General features: G+C 42.5%; 1 long non-coding RNA gene across 1 annotated transcript in view; it reads left to right on the forward strand.

The window, feature by feature from the left end:
• The first annotated feature begins 18,006 nt into the window (after window positions 1–18,006).
• The window catches only part of LOC139357926 (uncharacterized), a 108,567-nt gene continuing 100,777 nt past the window's right edge, over window positions 18,007–25,796 (forward strand). Inside the window, exon 1 of the long non-coding RNA XR_011611975.1 lies at window positions 18,007–18,108. This is a non-coding gene — a long non-coding RNA (uncharacterized lncRNA). The remainder of the gene's footprint in view (window positions 18,109–25,796) is intronic.

Below are 25,796 nucleotides of genomic sequence, written 5' to 3' on the forward strand. Positions count from 1 at the left end.
GAAGCACCAAACCTCAGCTAGTTTGTTACCAGGCAACTGAGAAAGAGCCCTGGGGGTATTTTCTGACAACCCCCAAATTATTTGGCCTCCATCCCCTTAGGAGAACCTAAGGGATAATAGTCCATTTCTAACCTTCTTCTGTGCCTCCTTCTATTAGATCCTAATTCAATCATACACCAAGACAAGTCAAAGCTTTGGTGGGCATACCAATCCTGATGTGTGACATTTTATTCACTTTTTTCTGAAAGTAAGTATCTTCTTTAATTTTGCAATCTAGCGCCTCACTTGCCCCAGCCCCGCATGAACTAATTGTAAGCCAGATATTGACCAAAATACTCTTTGTTACTTGGAACAGGTATGCTCCCACTCCAACAAATGCAAGTGGGCCATGTTGATATTTCAGGTCCCTGGGAATCTATGTCAACTCAGTCTTTGTGCCCAATCGTCCTTCACAATGTTTGGTTCCTCCCCTTATCCTAGAGTACAGCACCGTGTATATGATGAATATGGGAAGGACAGCGAAATCATTGCTTCACACACTGCTGGTGGTGACACAGGGTCCCCCTTCATGGATACTGGCCACTTCTTCAATTAGGGGGATCTGGGCTTTACCCAGACCAAGGATGGCACCAGAGATTTTGACTACTGGGGCCACTGCCCTCAGCCTCCTGCTCATCCACTCTTGCCTTCTTTGGGACAGATTACAGGATCCATACTCTCATTTCCTAGACATCTGTTTTGCCCCTAGTGACACAGTGTACTATTGACCATCTGCACAAATCTCTGCAGGTTCAAGCTCCCTTACTGATGTTCTCTGTCATTATGATCATCCAGATCCCCTGACATCAGTTGGTTAAGTGCTGCCGCCTGGACTTTATTGTCTGAAGTTCGAAAATCCCATTGTTATCAAGGATCTGTGACAGTCTCTCCTATTCTAAGCCCTAGCTTGTAGAGGAGAGGATCCACTCTTCATGATATCTATTCTATTGTATTGTATTAATCAATATGTCTATCAATATAGTAATATTGCTGATGACCCACTCTCCAACACCGTACTTATGGTCATGGTGAATGGCCTGTCTTTGGCTCTTTCTGTGGAGAATAATTCTCCAGTGAATCTTCTGGCCTCATGTTATATACCCACTCCAGCATGCCTATCCCCTTTGCTGGCTGCCAGGCTCATTGTTTTTCTACTGAGAAGTATGAGTTAAAATCTTTCGTGTTGATAAGGGTGAAACTTGTCTATTACTTCTCATTGCTGCCTGATGATTCTAATCCTTTATCTTTAGAAATAATAATACAAAAGCTTTGTGGATATCTCCTTAGTTGGCTTCAAAGAGTTGAATTACAAGAGTTTTATACATATTCTGGGTACTAATTTCTTAACAGATATAATTTTCAATTATTTCTCATATTTTAGTGTTTTTTAAAAATATCTATTAGGGGCCGGGCGCGGTGGCTCAAGCCTGTAATCCCAGCACTTTGGGAGGCCGAGACGGGCAGATCACGAGGTCAGGAGATCGAGACCATCCTGGCTGACACGGTGAAACCCCGTCTCTACTAAAAAATACAAAAAACTAGCCGGGCGAGGTGGCGGGCTCCTGTAGTCCCAGCTACTCAGGAGGCTGAGACAGGAGAATGGCCCGAACCCGGGAGGCGGAGCTTGCAGTGAGCTGAGATCCGGCCACTGCACTCCAGCCTGGGCGGCAGAGCGAGACTCCGTCTCAAAAAAAAAAAAAAAAAAAATCTATTAGGGCATAAAAGTTGTCAAATTTGATAAAGCCTAATCTGTTTATTCTCTTTTCCTTTGGTTTCTTGCTTTTTCATACCACAGCTAAGAAACTATTGCCTCACCCAAAGTCACAAAGACTTATATCTGTGTTGTCTTCTAAGAATGTGTACTAGTCCATTTTCATGCTGCTGATGAAGACATAACCCAGACTTGGAAGAAAAAGAGATTTAGTTGGACTCATAGTTTCACATGCCTGTGGAGGCCTCAGAATCATGGTGGAAGATGAAAGGCACTTCTTACATGGCAGTGGCAAAAGAAAATGAGGAAGAGGCAAAAAGCAGAAACCCCTAATAAAACCATCGGATCTCATGAGACTTATTCACTACCATGAGAACAGCATAGGATAAACTGCCCCTGTGATTCAAATTATCTCCCACCAGGTCTCTCCCACAACACATGGGAATTATGGGAGTACAATTCAAGATGAGATTTGGGTGGGGACACAGCCAAACCATATCAGAATATTATGATATTATCTTTTACATTTAGATATTTGTAACATTTTTAGTTAATCTTTGTATGCAATGTGAGGCCAACTTTATTGGCCAACTTTATTCTATGCATACAGACATTCAATTGTCCCAGATCCTTTGTTTGATGGATCTCCATTGAATCATCTTGCAATTCTTGCCAAAAATTAATTGACCACCAATGTAAGAGTTTGTTTCAAGAATGCCTATTTTATCCTATTAATCAATATGTCTATCATTACACCAGAATCACACAATCTAGACAACTGAAGCTTTGTATTTAAAAAGTGAAATTATGAAGTGTAATTCTCCTAACTTTTCTGTTTTATGAATATTTTGACTGTCATATATCTGTTTTATTTCCATATTAATTATTGGCTCGGATTGACAAATTATGCAAAAAAGAAAGTTGAGATTTTGATTTGGATTGCATTGCATCTATATGTCAAATTGGAAGTATTGTTATCTTAATAATGTTAAGTCTTTCAATCCATCAACAAAGATGCCTTTCCACTTATTCAAGTCTTTTTAAATTCCTTTTAATGTTGTTTTGTGGTACTCAATGTAGAAGTCTGAGCAAGTCAATTTTAACATGCATTATTATATAGTTAAGTATGCTGAGGAACAAAAGTTAAAATTTGCCCTAAGTCACATATCTTGTAAACAAGAACCAAGAGTAGAGAACATTCTACCTTTTAAATCAATGTACTTAACCATTGCTTTAGCTCTACATGATACATTGCCTTTCATCCTATAAACTCCCTTGACTCCTCAGAAAATAAGTAAAATATTTTTCTTTCATTTTCCACAGAACAAAATCTAATTAGCATCTGATTTTAAAATTAAGACCAGGAGTTTGCCTGGCACAGTGGCTCACACCTGTAATTCCAGCACTTTGGGAGGCTGAGGTGGGCAGATCATGAGGTAGGGAGATTCAGACCATCCTGGCTAACACGGTGAAACCCTACCTCTATTAAAAATACAAAAAATTAACCAGGCATGGTGGCACGTACCTGTAGTCCCAGCTACTTGGGAGGCTGAGGTAGGAGAATCACTTGAACCTGGGAGGCGGAGGTTGCAGTGAGCTGAGATTGTACCACTGCACTCCAACCTGGCTGACAGAGCGAGACTCTGTTAAAAAAAAAAAAAAAAAAAAAGGCCAGGAATTCACAGTAGTTAATCACAGAGAACAGGACTCAGTCATTACATGGTAGAACATCTGAGATGTTGTTCCAACTGAAGCAAAAGAGTATAGGCAATGAATTGAGGGTTTACTTTGAAAAACATGAATGATACAATACAGAAACAAATGCTTATAATTTGTAGAGAAATGGAAAAATATGCAATGGCAGGGATAGGTAGAATCACTTTTCCCTGGAAATAGATAGAGAGTTATGATGAAGAGATGCAGTGGGATTTACTGCCCCTAGTGTCCATGAGCTCCAAAAACTGCCTTCTTCTGGGAACCAGAACCCTTTCCATGAGCACAATCTTTCCCATTCATTTTTGAGCAAACAGCAAGATTCTGGATTGTGAAATAAAGGCACACACACGCACACACACAGATACACAAGCCATACTGCTGAGATATTAGGTACAGGTAAGGAACATATGGACTTTGGTCATCAGAAAGGTTGATATCCCACAAATTACCCATCTCAGTGGAACCTTGGGCTCTTCTATAAATAAAGTGGAATAAATAGCTGAGAAACCAGTGTTGTGCCGAGATACAAAGCAAAAGGAAACTGAGAATATCCAAATTCCAGGGTCAGCATTTGGGAGGAGAGTCTCCAAATACTTCTGTCATTGAGAAGACATATCATCTGAGAATGACCTGGGGGCAATTTCTGGAACCACCTTATCAGGGACCTGTGCACTCACAGGTGAGTCCATAACTCATTCAGGTCAAAAAGACAAGTGCATAGAAAGTCTAGGCAACACAATTTCTCTTATATGTATTTCCTATTAATTATCTGCATAAACTTGGGATATTTATGCCTCTCTCTGAGCCTCAATTGCTTTCTGAAAAAGTGTGCAGCTAAGAGCACAGTTTTTACCTATTGTGATGGTTATTACTGCCAACTTGATTGGATTGAAGGTGGCAAAATATTGATCCTGGATGTGTCAAAAAACATGTGAGGGTGTTGCCAAAAAAGATTAACATTTGCATCAGTGGGCTGGGGAAGGCATACCCACTCTTAATCTGGGTGGGAACCATCCAATCAGCTGCCAGTGAACATAAAGCAGGTAGAAACATGTGAAAAGGCTAGACTGGCTTAACCTCCCTGTCTACATCTTTCTCGCATGCTGGATGCTTCCTGCCCTCGAGCATCGGACTACAAGGTCTTCAGCTTTGGGACTCATCCTGTGGTCATTTCCCCAGTGCCAGAAGGCATAATTGGCATAGACATGCTTAGCAGCTGGCAGAACCTTCACTTTGGCTCCCTGACTGGTAGAGTGAGGGCTACTATGGTGGGAGAGGCCATATAGAAGCCATTAGAGCTGCCTCTACCTACAAAGTAGTCAAAAACAATATTGCATCCCTGGAGGGATTGAGGAGATTCAAGGACTTGAAAGATTTAGGGGTGGTGATTCCCACCATATCCCCATTCAACTATCCTATTTGGCCTGTGCAGAAGACAGACGGATCTTGGAGAATGACAGTGGATGATCATAAGCTTAACCAAGTGGTGACTCCAATTGCAAATGCTGTACCAGATGTGATTTCATTGCTTGAGCAAATTAACACATCTCCTGGTACCTGGCATGCAGTCATTGATAATGCCTTTTTCTCCATTCCTGTCCATAAGGCCCACCAGAAGCAATTTGCCTTCAGCTGGGAAGGCCAACAATATACTTTTACGATTCTACTTCAGAGGTATACCAACTCTCTGGCTTTGTGTCATAATTTCATTCAGAGAGATCTTGATAGTTTTCTACTTCCACAATATATCACAATGATCCATTACATTGATGACATTATGCTGATTGCATCCAGTGAGCAAGAAGTGGCAAACATACTGGACTTATTGGTGAGACATTTGCATGCCAGATGATGGGGAAAAAAAAATCTGACTAAAATTCAGGGAACATCTACCTCAGTAAAATTTCTAGGGGTCCAGTCTTGTGGGACCTGTCGAGATATTACTTCTAAGATGAAGGAAATTTTCGGCATTTCGCATGTCCTACAACCAAGAAAGAGGCACAATGCCTAGTGGGCCTATTTGGGTTTTGGAGGCAACACATTCCTCATTTGAGTGTGTTACTCTAGCCTATTTACTGAGTGACTTGAAAGGCTTCCAGTTTTGAGTGTGGTCCAGAACAGAAGATGGCTCTGCAACAAGTCCAGACTGCTGTGAAAGCTGCTCTGCCACTTGGGCCATATGACCCAGAAGATCCAATGGCGCCTGAGGTGTCAGTGGCAGATAGGGATATTGTCCGTAGCCCTTGACAAGCCGCCCTTGGCGAATCACAGCAGAGGCCTCTAGGATATGGGAGCAAAGTCCTGCCATCTTATGCAGATAACTATGCTTCTTTTGAGAGACAGCTCTTGACCTGTTACTGGGCTTTGGTGGAAACTGAACATTTGACTATGGGTCATCAAGTCACCATGTGACCTAAACTACCTATCATGAACTGGGTGCCTTCTGACCCATCTAGCCAAAAAGTGGGTCATGCAAAGCAACATTCCATCATCAAAAAGAAGTGGTATACACATGATTGAGCTCGAGCAGGTCCTGAAGGCACAAGTAAGTTACATGAGGAAGTCGCTCAAATGCCCCTGGTCTCCACTTCTGTCACCCTGCCTTCTCTCCCCTTAGCCTGCACCAACAGCCTCATGGTAAGTTTCCTATGCTTAGTTGGCAGAGGAAGAGAAGACTAGAGCCTGTTCACAGATGATTCTGCGTGATACACAGACATCACCCAAAAGTGGTCAGCTGCAGCACTACAGCCCCTTTCTAGGATACCCCAGAAGGACAGCAGTGGAGGAAATCTTCCCAGTGGACAGAACTTCGAGCAGAGCACCTGACTATACACTTTGCATAGAAGGAGAAATGACCAGATGTGGGCTTATATACTGATTCATGGGCCATAACCAATGCTTTGGCTGGATGGTCAGGGAATTGGAAGAAGCATGATTGGAAAATTGGTGACAAAGATATTTGGGGGAAAGGTATATGGATGAACCCTTCTGAGTGGTCGAAGACTGATGATAATTGTATCCTATGTGAGTGCTCACCAATGGGTGACCTCAGCAGAGGATGATTTTAATAATCAGGTGGATAGGATGACCCATTCTGTGGACACCACTCAGCCTCTTTCTACAGCCACCCCTGTCATCACTCAATGGGCCCATGAACAAAGTGGTCATGGTGGCAGAGATGGAGGTTATGCATGGGCTCAGCAACATGGACTTCCACTCACCAAGGTTGACCTGGCTAAGGCCACTGCTGAGTGCCCAATTTGCCAGCAGCAGAGACCAACACTGAACCCTCGATATGGCACCGTTCCTTAGGGTGATCAGCCAGCTACCTGGTGACAGGTTGATTATGTTGGACCTCTGCCATCATGGAAAGGGAAGAGGTTTGTCCTCACTGGAATAGATACTTACTCTGGATATGGCTATGCCTATCCTGAACACAATGTTTCTGCAACAACTACCATCCGTGGATTCATGGAATGCCTTAACCATTGTCATGGTATTCCATACAGCATTGCCTCTTTCCAAGGTACTCACTTTACAGCTAAAGAAGTGTGGCAGTGGGCTCATGCTTATGGAATTCACTGGTCTTTCCATGTTCCCCATCGTCCTGAAGCAGCTGGATTGATAGAATGGTGTAATGGCCTTTTGAAGTCACAATTACAACACCAACTAGGTGACAATACTTTGCAGAGCTGGGGAAAAGTTCTCCAGAAGGCTGTGTATGCTCTGAATCACCATTCAATATATGGTACTGTTTCTCCCATAGCCAGGATTCACAGGTCCAGGAACCAAAGGGTGGAAGTGAAAGTGGCACCACTCACCATGATCCCTAGCGACCCACCAGCAAAATTTTTGCTTCCTGTTTTTGCAGCATTAAGTTCTGCTAGATGTCTTAATTCCAGAGGGAGGAATGCTGCCACCAGGAGACACAACAACGGTTCCATTAAAATGGAAGTTAAGATTGCCACCAGGACACTGGGCTCCTCCTACCTTTAAGTCAAGAGGCTAAGAAGGGACTTCCAGTGTTGGCTGGGGTGATTGACCCAGACTATCAAGATGAAATCAGTCTACTACTCCACAATGGAGGTAAAGAAGAGTATGCATGGAATACAGGAGATCCATTAGAGCGTCTCTTAGTGTTACCATGCCCTGTGATTAAGGTCTGTGAGAAACTACAACAGCCCATTTCAGGCATGGCTACAAATGGCCTAGACCTTTCAGGAAGGAAGATTTGGGTCTGTCCACCAGAAAAAAAAAAAAAAAAAAAAAAAAACCCTCCACCTGCCGAGGTGCTTGCTGAAGGCAAAGGGAATATGGAATGGGTAGTAGAAGAAGATAGTCATATGCTCCATGGAATAGAATGTGATAATTTAGGAATCACATTGAGCAGTAAATCATCACAGAATCAACTCTCAGCATTGGTACTGTACACATATTGCATTTCCTCTGTCTCCCCTGTCTCCCTCCCAATTATCTCATGATCATAAATCACTTCACTTCCCTAAGTGAATCCAGTGTCACCCTATGTCCAGGTCAGAGGTACACACACAGGATGGCCTTGCTCAGGGTTTGCTTAGAGACCTACTCTGTCCCCTCTCATCATGCACAAGGAAGGACAGAGCCAGACAGCTCCTAGCCATCTTGGAAGAAGCTATCTCTACAGAGGACAGTCATTGGCTGTGACTCTCTGGACCTGTGATTGTCTTCAGGAGCCTATGACCTTCAGCCCTCTTGGAAGGTATAGGTGGCCCCTGATTCAAGTAGGATGTACTGGGATTCTTATCAGAATCTCATTCAGACAAGGCAGTGAGTGATATGAAAACACAGAGAGATCCTGAAGGGCTGGCTGGATAGAGGACTCAGAGAGGCCCCAGCACCCATGCTAGACAGATCATGACTCTTCAGGCAGCTTCCTAGGCACACAGATGTGCATTTCTAAATACCAGACTGGAAGTCCATTAATCATGCTGAAGGTAATCAGTGTGATAAACTAAGATTGCATCTTTAATACCCAGGAATAAAAGGCAAAAGTGATGCTGCTATTGCTAAAAATACAAAAAAGAAGCAAGAAAGCAAAAGAGAAAACACTAGATCAAAGTCTTTGGGTAAGAGGTTGAGACTCTCTGAAGTGAAGCACCTGGGCCATCTCCTTTCAGAGAGGAGGGACAATAAGGAAAGGAAATGTGCAGTAGAGACAAAATCTTGCTTACTTAAAAGAATCCTAAGAAAAAATGATAAGTTTCCTTCTTGAGCACCAGATTGAAATTCTCAATGAAACTCAATAATAATGAAAAAAACAAGAATATTCAGAAGTGCTGCATATGCAGCACATTGCATTGAGAACCTTGTAACAAATGGAAGTAAAGCCAAGGATCCCAGACCCCAAATGTATCCCAAATCTGATCCCTCTCCCAACATTCACCCTTCCTGTCACACCCCATGCAGTCTCCATCATCTTCTAGCTGGACCACAGTGCAAGCCATGGTGCAACCAGGGCTCAGTGCAGCCTCTACCCACTGGGCTCAAACCATCCTCCCACCTCAGCCTCCCATTTAGCTGGGACTACAGGACTACAGGCACATGCCACCACAGCGGGCTAATTTTTGTATTTTTTGTAGAGACGGGGTTTCGTCATGTTGCCCAGTCTATTCTCAAACTCCTGAACTCAAGCCATCCACCTGCCTCAACTTTCCAATATGTCTTTCTTTTCTTCTGTTCCTATTTTTTCTTTTCTTTTTTCTTTTTTTTTTTTCTCTTTGAGACAGAGTTTCACTCTTGTTGCCCAGGCTGGAATGCAATGGCATGATCTCTGCTCACTGCAGCCTCTGCCTCCTGGGTTCAAGAGATTCTACTGCCTCAGCCTCCTGAGGAGCTGGGATTACAGGCACCCGCCACCACACCCAGCTAATTTTGTATTTTTAGTAGAGATGGGGTTTCTCCATGTTGGTCAGGTTAGTCTCGAACTCCCAACCTCAGGTGACTTGGCTGGCTTCCCAAAGTGCTGGCATTACAGGCGTGAGCCACCGTGCCCAGCCTCCAATTGCTTTGCACCTGCACCACTTTGGATTTCAATTTTGAGCTTAATGTTTCATGGTCTCAAGAGGGCTGCACTGGTTCTAATCATTATGCCAGTCAAAACTATCCCAGAAAAAAAATGCAGGCCAAGGCACAATGGTTCACGCCTATAATACCAGTATTTTTTTTTTTTTGAGGCCAAAGTAGGAGGATTGCTTGAGCCCAGGAGTCCGACCAGTCTGGGAAGCATAGCAAGACCACATCTCTACTAAAAATAATAATAATAATAAATAACCACATGTGGTGGTGAGTACTTGTAGTTCTCATTCAGGAAGCTGAGGTGAGAAGATGGCTGGAGACCAAGATTTGAGGCTGCAGTAAGCCATGATAATGCTACTGCACTGCATTCTGATTCACACAGTGAGACCCTGTCCCCTCACAAAAAAAAAAAAAAAAGAAAAAGAAAGAAAAAAAACCAGAGCAAAGCTCTTTCCTATCATTGCCTATATTATATGGGATCAACATTGTCCAAGGCCCTGTCTACTTCCCGTCACTCCCCTGACATCTCATTCTGGAGCTGATCATGTGTGCTCCTAATCCCTGTTCCTGTCCTGGGCTGGGAGAGACTCGCTGTCCTTGCTCGCATAGCAGGACAGAGCTACACCCCTATATATCAAAGGAGGAGGGAAGTAGCTGCTGTGTAGGTGTTAAGAGTTTTGCCAAATCTCACTAAGTTTCTAGGTGAAGTTTCATGGGGAGAAGAAAGTCTATAGGTATCTCTACCTTCTGAGAATAGAACAGGCCAAGCCCTGAGGATGGCAATGAAGTCAAATTTCTAATTTTCCAGATGACAGCATTAGCTTCAGGGTTGTGAAAATGTGGCCTGTGAGTTTAATACCAAGAAAAATCTCAGGTATGGAAATGAAAGGGGAAAGATCTGCAGTAAAGTCCTCAACCCAGGGGTAATTAGGGTCAGGCTTATGCTGCTGGGTTCTGGCCCTGAGCTGTGGAGGAGGTAGCTGCTCTCCTGAGCCATGGGGCTCAGGACATGGGAGGAGCCAAAGGCCCTGCCCACGGGGCTGCCTGGCAGGAGCTTCAGGGAAGGAAACTGATCATACTCCCACAGGCGCTGCTCCAAGCCCAGATCTCATGGCCAGGGTGAAAGACTCAGAGATCAGGGCCTTAGGGCTAGGCCTGGGCTCCTGGGGCCAGCTGTCTTCAGCTCTGTCCTTACTGGTCCCGAGTGATTGTTATGATGCTGGAACCAAAGAGGGAGGAACAGCAAATGCCCCCAGAGCCTTTACTCAGCCAGATTCTGTTCTGATTCGAATGAAAAGCAGCACATGCTAAATAAGTTTGTGTGTGTGTGTATAAATATATATATATGTACACATTATATAAATGTAAATAATGTTTTGGATATAAATTATATTGATATATCTACATATGCTATGCATCTATATTATAAATCAATATAATATATAGATTTATACAGAAATAAATATAACTTTGTTGTTATAATGAGTGACTTTAAATTTTAATAAATTTAAGAACATTTAAAATAACAAATTTAAGAACATTTAAAACTAGCAATGGGTGCACCATTCCGTGGCTCCTTCCCCACTGCAGAGCCAAGAATGAGGAAACTCAGGCTCTACTTCCATGTCCCTGCAGGGCTGAGCAGGGACCTGCCCATTGCTGAGAACTTTGAGTGACCAGAGGGGGTCTGAGGAACACAGAACAGCAGGTGCCGGGGAGACAGGCAGTGGAGCTAGGCCACGGTGGAGGAACATTTGGCGCCCAGAGCTTCCTGTGGGCAGGTCCTTCCCAAGGGCGCTCCTGTCAAACAGAGCAGCACATGAGGCTGAGGCTGTGTGGTCACAGGACGAAACCCCTCCATAGCCTATTGGCAGCCTCCCCTCTGACGGGAGCCATGTGGGATCTATGGGCCCAGCTTTCATGGCTCACACGGCTGCTGGAACCCTGTTCACAATGGGGTCCCTTGATCAGCTTGGCTGCTGATGGCCAGAGTGATATCTGTCCAGGCAGTTGAACCCTGACCCGGGCAGGCGTTGTGTCCACAGGGAACTGGGAGCCAACAGGAGCTCAGAGCTGGGCCTGTTTTCTGCCGGAGCCAAGCTAAAATAGAACACTCTTAACACTCTGGCCGGCCCTACAGATGACAGTGGCCTTCTCTCTGGGGACATAGGAAAAGGGGTAAAAGATGGGGTACACACAACATACCCACTGGCATCTATGTCAGGAACAAACATGAACATCCCCAAGTATTAATACGAAGCAAGTAGTTCATTCAGTTTGATGAAGTTCTGATCAGAAAGCAAAACAGGCTAACCACTTCATCTTCAAGGAGACATTCTAGTACAAAATGCAAGCAAATAGGATGAAGCCTGCATCTTCCTTCCTCACCAGAGAATCAGAGCAGCAGGAGGAACAGAACAAAGCTGGGTCCCCATGTCCACAGGGAGCCTCCGGAGGGAGATTCTGCTTGGAGCTGGCAAGGATGGTGTAGTAGTCCACTGGGACTCCCACACCAAAATGGATATGGCTGGACAGCTTAAACCACAGAAATTAAGTTTTACATTTCTGGTGGCTGGAAATTGCAAGATCAAAGTCCAACAGGGTTCACTTTCTGGGAAGGTCCTTCTTCCTGGTTTGGAGATAGCCGCCACGGGTAGAAAGTTGAGTTAGGGGCAAGAGGGAGAAGATAGAGAGAGAAAATAGGAGAGCTCTCTGATTTCTATGCTTATAAGAACATTAATTCTATTGGATCATGGTCCCATCCTTTAGACCCCATTTAGCCTCAATTACCTCAACCATCTCCTACAGCTGCATAAGAGGAATAAGGCCAGGCTTACATTCTCAGATCACAGAGGACAGAGGGGTTTCCCCATAGCACAGCACACTGCAAGCGCCTCCTGGGTGCTCCAGATCACACATGAGACCCCATTTCAACCTTAGGGACTCCATGTTGATAATCAGACATCATCACCCTTGCAATGCAAGTTATATTTTTAGATCAAGGCAATCTCTTTGTTTTTTTGTTTTTTGTTTTTTGTTTTTTTTTTGGTCGGTGGGGGGTTTGTTTGCCATCTACAGGCAGGTTTTTGACATAGCAACATTTAGGATGTTTGATTTTGTGATAGTGAAAATTAATTATTAAACATAAATAATAAACTTATTGCATTGATTGTTTAAAATAATGAATTAAACTTAATACATTGGTTGAAGGGCTTAAAATGAGTGTAAAGGGATAAAAAGACAGAGTCCTTCCAAAGGAGGAGTGTCTGTCACAGATGAGTCTTTTTTTATCAAATGACTTTTCAGCAGTAATTCTCAATGGTAAATGACAACTTCAGATAGACTGCCACAAATATAATCATATATTCAAAACTATTATTTCCAGGAATTGTGCAAATACATTTTCAGATTAAAAAAGCAAAAAGTGTGAGTTTTTCACCAGCTTCACTTGGTGAAAAATTTCACAAACCTGTGCTTTACACAAAAGAACATTTATCCCTGGTGGAAAACTGGAGTTTTCTTTGGTCTTTAGAAGAAAACAGCTTTCCCTTCACTCTGTTCCACCTCATGCTGCTGAGGATGGCCGTGGTGGTAGAGACTGTGAGGGAGGAAGAAGGCTGTGCGCTGAGGGTGGTCGTGCCTCCTGCCGACCTGAGTGACCTCATGGAGCAGAGCCACCTACAGCACGAAGGCCACCTGCCTGCCTCTGTACTGCCATGGCACAGAGAAACCTTGTCACATTCAGTCCACCATATTTTGAAGCTTCTCTGTAACACATTTGATTGTGCTCTGATTCTTTTTGTATCTCTTTCAGTATTTGGAATCATTTGTTTTTCACCATTTTGACTTGAGAGTATCGCCGCCTGAGATATCAGCACCATGTAGGTTGTATGTTTGTTTGTTTTTTAGAGGTGTCCAACCACCTTGAGTGGTTTGGGCCTTTTCCCCCGTCTCACATCAAAGCAGAATCTTAGGTGACTAGGTGCTGTCAATCACCTGATGGCTAAAGATGGTGATGACATTGCTTAACTCCTGCCCTTGCTACTTACGCTTGTCTTCTCTCCCCGCATTCTGTAATAACTTTTAAGCTCCATGATGCATTAATTAGCATTTTAAACAGTGTATTAAGTGTCTTATGTTTCTTATTTTCACAGTTTTAGTCTGCTTGATTCCTATATAAATATAGCAATGTCTACTAAACCCAACAGATATGACGCTTCGGAATTTTAATTGCACTTGTCATGAAATCCATTACCTTAGAGTAGAAAATCATCTCAAATATACTTTACACTTTAAATCTGAAACAGGAGCTTCTTGTTCTGTTGCTTCAATCATTTTGTGTCTATCACACAATATTCTAATATGTAATTGACATAGCTCATCATTGAGTTTGACATAATATTATAACAGTAGAACACTGTTTTGTACAGAATCTATTGAAAGAATAAATTTTCTTTGTTTTTACATCTAAAACATATGATTCAGATTCATTTTCTGGTAATGATGATATCATATGTAAATAATACATTTTTGTAATATTTGAAACCTTTTGTTATGATGACATAATACTAAATTTATCATCCCTAAAATAGTACTTAGAATAAATACTTTTACAATTAGAATTTGTTTGAGAAAAAAAAAAACCTCTCATATAATTCTGCATTTTTCCAGTGACATATTTTGTAAACTCTGTGTTCTCCAGCTCTCAGTTTTCCAGTAGCATATTTAGTAAACTCTGTGTTCTCCATCTTTCAGTTTATGCTTTTTTTTTTTTTTTTTTTTTGGACAGAGTTTCACCTTGTAGCCCAGGCTGGAGTGCAGTGGTGCTATCTCAGCTCACTGCAACCTCCACTTCCCGGATTCAAGTGATTTTCCTGCATCAGTCTCCCAAATAGGTGGGATTACAGGTGTATGCCACCACACCCTGGCTAATTTTGTATTTTTAGTAGAGACCGGGTTTCACCATGTTGATCAGGCTGGTCTCAAACTCCTGACCTCAAATGATCCACTCACCTTGGCATTTCAAAGTGCTGGGATTATAGGCATGAGCCACTGCGCACAGCCCGTGCCGTTTATTTCTGAAGCTCACTTGTGGAGTTGCAAGAACTCCTTCTTCACTGGGAAAAACGTAATTGAGGCAAATCAAAATCTTTTGGCATTAAGATCTTATATTTACCATGGATTTACAAAGTCTAGGAATTGCCAGAAATCAAACATTTTTACTAATTATTCTTATCCATACACCCCCTGAGGACAGCTTGTATAGAACATGATCTCCAACATGACACTGGAAAGTGCAGTTTAGTGTGAGTGGTAAAGTGAAACAGAAAGTAAGGAAAGTGGGAAAATGCCGATTTCTCAAAAATTCCAAGTATTAGCACCAAGTATTAACTTGTGTAAAATAAACCCCAAGCTGGTCACTTTCCACATGGATTCCACTTGTGTTGTCACTAAACTGCATCTATGTTCTGGCTGTCATGCTGACTGAATGTAATTGGCAAATGTGGGCAAGACAGGCAGGGTGGTGATGAGCCTGAAAACTTAAAAAGCTTTGACCATGTGGGACTGAGGTGCTGCTGAGACGCTCATGGGCCAGAGCCCTCAACAGCAAACCCTGCCCCTGACTTCTCCAACAACCTCCGCTTCTGCAGACTCAGAGACCCTGCTGAGCTACTCCCCAGACAAGTGAGCAGCTGGGACACCCCAGCAGGGAGGTTTCTGTATTGGTCTGTACCACCGTGGGAGGAAGCGCTTTATGTTGCATGCAGTAATAAACCCCAACATCCTCCGCCTCCACCTTGCTGATTTTCAGTGTGAAATCAGTGCCTGACCCACTGCCACTGAACCTGTCTGGGACTCCAGAGGCTCTGTTGGAACCCCCATAAATCAGGAGCTGCGGAGACTGGCCTGGCTTCTGCAGGTACCAATCCAAATAGGTATATCCATCAGTATGCATGAGGCTCTGACTAGACCTGCAGGAGATGGAGGCCGGCTCTCCAGGGGTGACGGGCAGGGAGAGTGGAGTCTGGGTCATCACAATATCCCCACCGGATCCTGAAATTATGAGAGAGAAGTGCAAGGTTATGTGAAAGCATAATATGCAACTTTTGAGATTTGACTTATGATATTGATTTATGGCTAATCTTTTAGTTTTACAAACTTGTATTCATATCATAAAAACAAACTTTTTAAATGACCCCTTTATTAAATAGACACAAGAGCTCTTTCATTTCTCAAGATATTATTCAGAGCACTGATTTTAGGAGGTTTCTATTGTCAGGGCAAAATATAAATTCCTCTCCCTGGATCATAGGCCACATTCCTTTAACACATGGTTAGAATAAACATGGAATCAGTGGGGCCACCAGAGCTCACCCTCCCAACCCCTTCTCCTCCCTCATCTCCTTCTGTCCTTACCAGGGACCCAGAGCATCAGCAGCCCCAGGAGCTGAGCAGGGAGCCTCATTGTGAGAAGGTGAACTGAGGAGCCCTGATCAGGCAAGGTTAGAGCTGAGCTTTTATCTCAGACTCACAAGGGAAGGTCCTCCCTAGAGGACAATATGCAAATGCCCTGGTGGGTGCAGTGGTGTGGAAAGAGTCACTGGGCGGGGGTGAAGGAGGGTAGATATGTCTTGTCTGTGAGCAATGTGATAGAAAGTGTCCCTTGGTGGGAAACTAAGAAAATCTAATTCATCAGTAGAGTAGGAAGAAGGACCTGAATTTGAAAGTTTCAATTCTGGGCAAGTAACATTTTATAGGATGTCAGGGCTTCCAAATTCTTGCCAACTCTGAGTGTGAACCCGTGTCTCCCCCGGACCTGTATGTGGCACAGCCACAGCTATGAGACCACTGTTCCAAAGGAGATTCTCTATGCAGGAAAAGCAAGAACTAGATCCACAGTTTTAGGTCTCAGGGACAGCAGTACTATGGATGACATTTTCCTAGGTTTTTATTGAAAGATGATCACAATGAATCTACCACACAGTGGATCATTACAATAGGAAAACAACCTGAGTATTCTTCATTTGTCAGTGATGTGCTTAATATTGAATTTAGCAGCTCCTATACAATGGTGCATACATCAAATCATGTCACAAGGACTGTCACTGTCCTGAAAAAAACAAAATCCTGGGAGTGATTAAAAGAATAGTTTCTAGTGCTATGTAATCTTCAATGATTTAATATAATGTCTGATTTACTTCGTAAGGAACACACACCCAGAAAAACCAAACAGAGCTCTAGGTATTATTATTCCACACAAAGCATGTCCGATTATCTTCTGGGAGATGCACTGGCATAAGATGTTTTAACATAGTTGGTGAAAAAAAATTGAGTAAAAATGATATTGAGCTTAAAATGTTGAACTTCATGGCAGTAACCTAAATTCAGAACATCAAATTGTAATGTGAAAGTAGGATTAGAATAAATGTATCATATTCCATTATTTAAATTTTTATTTATTCTTTTCTTCGAGTACTTTCTGTAAATCTTATGTATTCTGTAAATCTTATGTATTTTTTTTTGAGACTGAGTCTTGCTCTGTTACTCAGGCTGGAGTATAGTGGTGTAATCTCCAGTCACAGCAACCCCGCCTCCCGGGCTCCCGGGTTCAAGCAGTTCTCATGCCTTTGGAGTAGATGGGACTACAGGTGCTCTCCACCATGCCCAACTAATTTTTGTATTTTTAGTAGAGAAGAGGTTTCCACATGTTGGCCAGGCTGGTCTCGAAGTCCTGGCCTCAAGCGATCCACCTGCCTTGGCCTCCCAAAGTGCTGGGATTACAGGAGTGAGCCGCTGTGCCTGGCATTGACTTCTTCTTCCTCGTGATGCTGATCAGATCAAATATGGTTCTTAGCCTTGAAAATGTCAAACTCCTAATTCATCATAATAGTTAAAAGAGTTAGAAACATCAGATACTGAAAAGAAAAATAAAAGTAAACACACAAAAGAAACACACAATCTAAAAGAGAACATTAAGGTACATCTTATCACTGGTATAAATGGATTAGTCTGAAAAGGTGTTAAATGAATAATCAGTTCCACCCACTATTCTATATAGAAATTTGCACTGTGGGAAAATGAATTACAGTAATAAACTATCAGGCTTGCTTTTACTATGAGTCATTTCTTCAAAATCTTAGTTTTACAAAGTATTCTCTAGGGTGCTGAATTTCAGAGAGTACTGTTGCTTCCTTTGAAAGTTAATGACAAAGCTTTAAAAAGGTTACCATTGGGATTGGTTGTTTTATCTCATAATCTCTTGTCATTACATATCTGAAAATGTAAAAGCTTGTAAAAAATTGTTTCAGTAATAAAAAGGCTCTGAAGTAACCCTATACTAAAGGCCTTGAAATTGCCCTATACTGTTAAACTTAAAGAATAATATTCTTCATTCTAAGCAGGAATCTCTCTCCTGAATGTTAGTAGAGTATGCAGAGGCTTCACAACAGCCGACAGAGCTGGTCACTCCACGGGGGACACAGAAAAAAGGGTAGATGAACAGCCTCCATTTGATCCAGGTGTGGAGCGGGCCTCTGTATTTCTCTCATCTGGACCAGGATCACTTGAATGAGGAAGGACTCATACAGGTGGAGTTTACTGCGTGTCACTTGCCAGATGCTGTTAGTTTGGAGTCCATAAAATGGAAGACAAGTGTATTATTTGTATGACTTGAGAAGTCAGTGTCAGAAGTGGAATTGTGTCCATTATGCCGGAGTCAGTGATTCTCGGGTGGACAGTGTGGATCTGTTCACAGAGAGTTTGAGAAATTGGGGTTCTGATCAAAGAGAAAGCGATGTCCGTCAGGTGGCAGTAGCACACATGACTGTTGGGTGAAGCTTTGAGAGATGTGCCCAAAGGAGTCCCTCACAGCAGGAGACTGTCTAGAATCAAAGATGTTGGGGTTGCTACTCAGAAAAGGTGGAGATCAAGGGAACTCCTAAGGTGAAGGAACATTGGAGAAAGGGCTTCTGTGTCTAGGGGTAGCCAGACAACAGCTTAATCTGGGTCCGAGACATCCAGAGGGCAGGGGTGGTTTGCAATTTTCATAACCTGGGGCTTATCTTACCTACTGCTAACAGATGTGGGTGGGGTTTCCTGTGATATGAAAAGCAAGCATTCTCTGAACGGCTACAAATCTTCTTTGGGGCTGGGCGCAGTGACTCATGACTGTAATCCCAGTACTTTGGGAAAGTATGGCGGACAGATCACGAGGTCAGGAGATCGAGACCATCCTGGCTAACATGGTGAAACCCCATGTCTACTAAAAATACAAAAAAAATAGCCAGGTGTGGTGGCACGTGCCTGTAGTCCCAGCTACTCAGGAGGCTGAGACAGGATAATTGCTTGAACCCGGGAGGTGGAGGTTGCAGTGAGCAGAGATCGCGCCACTGCACTGCAGCCTGGGCAACAGAGCAAGACTCCGTCTCAAAAAAACAAAACAAAACAAAACAAAAAAACAAAAAAAAAGAAACAAACAAAAAAAAAAACCAAAACTTATTTGGGCTGTTTTTGAAATTGTTGGATTGGAAAACTTGAGTTTGGCACAGTCATTTTGAAATAGTTTGCAGTTTAGAAACACATGCCATAGGAGCAGTTTGCACTGGCCATCTTTAGCTCATTTCTACAACACTGTCACACAATCTGTAAACTTTGTTCTGCAGACTGTGCTAGTCCAAACAGGCAAACTCACACTGTTCTGGAGGAGATTGAGACATACAGAGGCCTGTTCTCCACCTGGACCTCAATGGAGGTTTTTCCTGACCAAAAGTGAGTTTGCCCCTGTGTAAGAATTAAGACCAAGTCACCTGCAAAGGGAGCTTCCCTCTGTGATGCTGCAGGTCCTATGACTGGATTCCTGGCTCCAGACACCTGAAATTGAAGCTGTCTGCATTATCTCACTAACTGCAAACTGTCACCCACTGGGGCATAGATTCATGGATAAATATTCTGGTACACAGAGAGTTCAGGGAATGAAGCCTTCTTGGATGTCTGTATCTTGTGCTTCTGAGAATTTCTCTAAAAACTGTGGAAAACAGAGTTGTTTACATGTTTGCCACATAAGGCAACATGTAACATGTTTCTGAGTCCTCAGACCCTGTTCTAAATCTGCCAAATCTGAATCTGTTTCCAAACGTTTGAATTATTTGTCTTTCTTTTTCTTGGGAAAAAAAGTGGAAAAAGTCCTATAAAACAACAGACTGAGCTGTGAGATTCAGTGCTGGACTTTTCCTCCGTGCATGTCAATCTTTCTGCAGAGCCCACCTCACCAAACGTCAATACAAAAAATGAAACAAGGATTCCATTGCCTCCCTGAGCCTTCTGCATCTTTTAAGTTCCCTCGAAATTCTTATCCTTGTAGAAAGGGGCTTCTCTCCTCAAAAGTAGGTCTCTAAAAAACCACAGCTTGTCTGGAAGGTTATGAATTTTTTTCTACCATTTGAACATGAAAGTTGTCTTTTTGACTTTACATTAAAGCCTGGTTTAATTGAGAGGTGGAGGGTGGAGACCCCAAGAAGATTCTGGGGACTGAATTGGGAATTTGAGCCTTTTATACTGCAGTGGAAGTTGCCTGTGATGTGAAAATTTGTATGAATATACCAAGAAGACAAAGAAATTTGTTTCTTACTGTTTAATTTAGAGAAAAGGGTTCACCTATAGAAAAATTAAAAATATAATTTGAGAATTCTGAAACTTACTACTCCTCAATTTATATTAATTTTAAGATCCACAAAATACTCATATGAAGTTTGAATGCAGAAATGTTAAGACTTTCAGGAAAACTCAGATACAAAATTAAATCACTTAATTTATAAAATCAACTGAAATTCTCTTTTAGCCTCTTCCTGTCAACTCCTGTTCATAAAAATCCTGTTCAGAACAAGAAAGAGACAGGAGCTGAACAAATTTCCTGTTGCTCCTTCCTTGTTATAACAATAATAAAAAGAAGAATACCAATAATTGCACAGCCTCTACATGGCCACCAGGAAATGGTGACTCTGCCGTGTGGAAGCAGCAGCTTCATACCACAGTAGTAAATTTCACTTGACTGGTCCTCTCTTGGCCAGGAGTCAATGATCACCCAAAGTTCACATGCTCTAAGAAGCATCAACTGTGCTCAAATTTCAGTACTTCTAGAAATTTGTTTTTCTAAAATATATCCTAGCAAGAAAAGAATGCAGGATCAGTAAAAAAAATAAAATAAAATAAAATAAATTTTCACCTTCTAGAAGCAGTCAGGGCATGAAATTATAAAGTGTAACAAAGGACTATAGACATGACCATGTCTTAGAAACTTACTTTACCAGCTCTTACTCATATTTAATATTCTTACCTTAGCAAATGAAGAACATTATCAACCTAGAAAATGACTTTTTGTATTGTGAAATCCTAGCAGCCCTAGGTAGAATTTAAAGCCTAATATGAGAATCTCTGTTATTCGCTTATCCCAGAAAATCTGATTGCACAAAAAGTATCTGTATTAAGCACATTAAAACGGAAACTCTATTGATCCTGTGGAATATTGTAGCAAATACGTGCAAGTTTATGATACTGCTGAATAGGCCCTTAAAGTTGATCAACATCTTTTGTTTCCAGGTTGATGCTAAGGTATTAAATTTCAGTCAAAGTAATTGGTCTTGAGTTCAAACTAGCTTACAATATTTGTCATTACATCCAGCTCAGCTTATTCAGAACTGGTAGAGAAAACATGACATCATGAGAAATGTGTTACTACATTTGTCCCAATACTAATATTTGCAGAGAGACTGAGAGGTATGATTTGCACAATCATATTCAAGACATTAAAATGCTTAATGGAATAAGCAAATCCATAAAAAAAAATAAAATAAAAACTTTGCACCAGAACTTGGAACAGGGTTAATATACCTATCGGGAATTTGACTTGTGTCCCCTACTGAATTATTGACCGAAGGACCCGGTAAGAGTTGGTGCAGTAGAAGTCAGTACATCACAGTGTCCACTTTTACCCCTTCCTCGTTAGAAAGCCAGACCAGAAACTGCCTCGACACAAGGAAAATTATCAGAAAATTCCCTGAGAACTCTTTGTGTCTGCCTGGTCATATTGTGGCTATGGTTGGGAGGCTGACTTCTCCAGCTGGTATTGCACTGCAGCTCGTATTTCTGGGTACTCAGCTCTATAGCTGCCAACAAATGGCATTAAATAATTTACCCAGATCAATAAGGTTACTGTAATATGTGCTCCATAAACATGGAGAGAATCAGAGTTCCTGGTAGGCATATGTCTTCCATTCCATTTTGCTTCATGAGTGTCTTTATTTAAAAAAACGAAGCAAGCTCACAGTGGTCTTTTTGGAATCTGGAGGCAACAGATTCTACACCATGGAACACTGGTCAGGCCCACCATCTCGGTGACATGGAAGTCTTCCCAGCCTTTAGTGAGACCCAGGGCAGAAAAGGGCTCTGCAGCAGGTCCAGCCTGCAATGTAGCGAACACTGTCTCTTCCAATGCAGATGCAGATGACTTGCCAAAGCTCTCAACCATGTGGGCAGGATTGACACTGAGAGAACACTCCACCACTACAGCAGACTCCATAGCTATTTTAAAACATTAGACAGATCATGCTTAGGGTCACAGGATATTTCAAAGACATTAAATCGATTTAAATCACACAAAATAAAGTTTCAGAAGGCAAGGGAAATTTACTAGGAATCAATGACAGAAAGCTATCAGAAAAAAATCTAAATATTTTTAAACTATGTAACATACTATTAAATAAAGGCAGGGACAAAGATGAAACCAAGAGATGGACATTTCAAAGCAATTTGAGGTGAAAGAAAACACGTATCAAAATTTCTGGGATGCAAGAAGACATCGAATTTATAACCCTGAATTTCTAGAAATATTCATGCATTTTAGCAAATAAATTTTCAGACCAATCCACTGAGTTGCCACCCTGACATACAAGTACAAGAAGAGCAAATTATGCTCAAAATATTTTATTCTTAAAAATGTGGGCATGTGATGAGCACATGTATAGTATTGCAGCAAAGAAATCACGTTAGCCTGGAAATGAAAACCCACATTAGCCGCTTCACAAGAGAAAGTGGATGGGCAGGATGTGTAAGTGTGCAGAGAAAATTGGAAGATAGGAATAGTGGAAATAAAAATCATATGTAATATTAATATGGGCTGTATATGTTTGAGACCCCTGTGAGGTTTGACTTGCTCAAAAGCAAAAATCATGCAGTGCAGATAACTTTCCATCCTACAGAGGGTTGGTGAGAGTGGGGTCATTTGACAAAGGGAGGAGAAAGTGCCCCGAAGGTCATCAGAGGCAGCAAGTGAGATCACGACCCACTAGGATCCCCCCTCCCAGTGACGTGAAGTAGCATCCCTGAAGCCATGAGGACAGCAGGGAACTTCATGGCTGCTCCAGAGAGGACATGGCAGCCACTCCCTGGAGAATATGTGGGGAGAGCACCCTAAGTTGGGAGGAAGGGAGAGGCTCTGGGAGGCTTCCTGGGGGCCCTGGCCCTGTTCACACAGAAGTGGAGCCCATGCCTGTAAGTGAGGACTCATGGCCTCCTCCTCAAAGGTTCTCCAGCCGTCTTCACCATCTTCTCCAGCCCAACTGCTGTGGGCTCCATCTCTGGGCGCTGCAGTTACTGGTGCTGCACTGAGAGGCTGAGCATCCTAGGGAGGCTGTGTTTGAGGTCCTCAAGCTGTGCAGGGTGCTGGTGATTGTTCCGCTCACAGGAGAACAGGTAGCATCTCCAGGCTGCAAACTGGTGCCTGTGATGAAGAAATGAATAAAATTTTGATTGTATGTGTGTCCTTACTTGTTGGTATGTGTGAAAATATACTCTGGAGACTTGTCACAAATTTGGTCTTATACACCACTTGCTGTAAACCTAATTTTTACTGTCTGTGTGGTCTGTCCGGTTAAAGCTGCAGATTTAATTATACTTGTCATGGAATCCATTATGTTTAATAGAAAATCATGTCTAATATAACACACTTCTTTAAATCTGGATTACTTTATCCTGTTGATTGTAACATTGTTTTACTTTACTCATACCATGCCACAGCAGGCAAATGACAGACTCATTACTAATTCACAGATATCCATAGAGCACTATTTTAAACTGACTCTGTGGAAAGTGTGTTTTTTAATATCACTATTATAAGAATGTGGGAATCAGCTTTATGTCCAAGTACTGACCAGATACAGTGAAAATAATACATTCCATTTATTGTTTGAAAATATTTTCCTTTTTTTGACCAAATAGTACCAATGTAGTCACTTCTAAAATTTACTTGTGTTAAAACAATGGAAAGAATCTTCATTCTCAGGTACAGTGAAGTAGATAAAAGTGGAAAGGTCAAAATAACCACTGCAAAAAGTACAAACCATTTAAAATAACGCAATAACAAAGTTAGATTTTAATGACGTTAGAAAGTAGTGGAAGGAATGAGGAATGGATGTTCTGAAATTCCATACTAAAAAGAACCTTTCATTGTTGAGTTGACACACCTGACTTTTTGTCCTCCTGCCACAGACGCCAAGTTTGCCTACAGACACAAGCTCTGACTTGGAACAGGCAGAGGAGGTCTCCTGGGAAAGGAGAATCCAGCTGAGGCTTGGCGGTTGCGCAGGGCAGCCTCTATATGTGCCCCATGCTTTCCATGGGACACGTGTTGAGGTCTGAGTCAGCAGCCAGGGATGGAGGTGCTGGGTTAGAAGGACATAAAACTCCCACAGATACAATGTGCTCCCCCAATCCCCAAGGCTGCCCAGAACATTCCGAATACATGTCTGAGTCATGGACACCGGTCTCCACCCCCACTGCCCCCCCTGCTGGTGTAGACCCTGCTGGGCCTTCTGCTCAACATGTCAGTGCTTGTGACATCTTCAGACCCAACCAGCAGTCTCTAGGGGCAGAATGAGTTTCAGATGTTCTGTTTGCCTGTGTTGGGTTGACAAGATATGAGCAACATGACCTCAGGTCTCTTTCCACAGCGATTTCAGTAAGCCTTTGGTGGTCACAGATCTAAAACGTTTCCCAAAGCACTATTTTCCCAGGAAATTCGCAGTGATGCAGGCTCCACCCAGGAAGCCAGGTAGTGGTGCTTTCAACTCTGTGATTCTTCACAAGAAACATATCAGGCCTCCTGGGTCCACATCATGAACTGCCAACTCCACCACCATCCACATCCCTACCTACCAAAGGCCAAGGGCAGTTTAACTGAAGCTGACCTCTCCTATGTTTCCTTCATGCTTTCATCCCTGCAGGCTGCCCAGTCTGAAATTCTTAACATTTTGAAGTAAAAATGTTCACATCATTCTGTACTTTTCCAGTTTTCTATGGGAAAAATTACATACTCTACATTTTCCAGTATATGCTTTTTATTTTTGAAAATAACTTTTAGAATTTCAGGGACTCATTTTTTCTATCATTAAAAGGTAACTAAGGCTAATTAAACAGTTTTAGCATTAGGACCTTGTATCTTTTATGAATTTATGAAAATCTATTGGATACTCCAAAATCAAGGTTTTCACTGACTATCCTCAGCCAGCTTCCCCTTAGGGTAACTAGTTTCGATTGTTGTCTCTACTGTCTTTTGGGAGTGGGAGAACAGGGGAAGCAGAAAGTTAGAAAACTGGCAAAATACCAATATTAAATATTATCAAATGTCCTCAACTGCTAAACCCGAAGATGTATCCAACATGGATAGTCACAATCTGTGTCAATGGTCTGTCTGCTCTGCTGATTACATTTAATTGGCAAATGTACACAAGGCAGGGAGCATTAGGGTGAGCTTTCATTCTCCTCTCCCTTCCATCTTGCTTGTTTATTCCCAGGGCACCTGGACCCCTCATTCTCCTGCTGCTTATGACAGTCAAGGTTGTGGCAACTGGCAGGGCATAAAGGAGTGGTGCCTGCGGTGTGGCTGGGCTCTCAAAGTCCAGAGTCCTCAGCTGTGAATTGTCCCCTGCTTCTCCAGCATCTTCCTCTTACACAGATTCCGAGACCCTGCTGAGCTGCTCCCCAGTCAAGTACCACATGTGGGCAGCTGGGCCACCCCATAGGGAGGTTTTTGTTTAGGGCTGTACCACTGTGGGAGGAAGGTGTGCACCTTGCCCGCAGTAATAAACCCCAACATCCTCAGCCTCCACTCTGCTGATTTTCAGTGTGAAATCTGTCCCTGCCCCACTGCCGCTGAATCTGTCTGGGACCCCAGAGTACCGGTTAGAAACCTGATAAATCAGGAGCCTTGGAGGTTGGCCTGGCT

Source organism: Macaca nemestrina, chromosome 13 (assembly GCF_043159975.1).
Source record: "Macaca nemestrina isolate mMacNem1 chromosome 13, mMacNem.hap1, whole genome shotgun sequence".
NCBI lineage: Eukaryota > Metazoa > Chordata > Mammalia > Primates > Cercopithecidae > Macaca > Macaca nemestrina.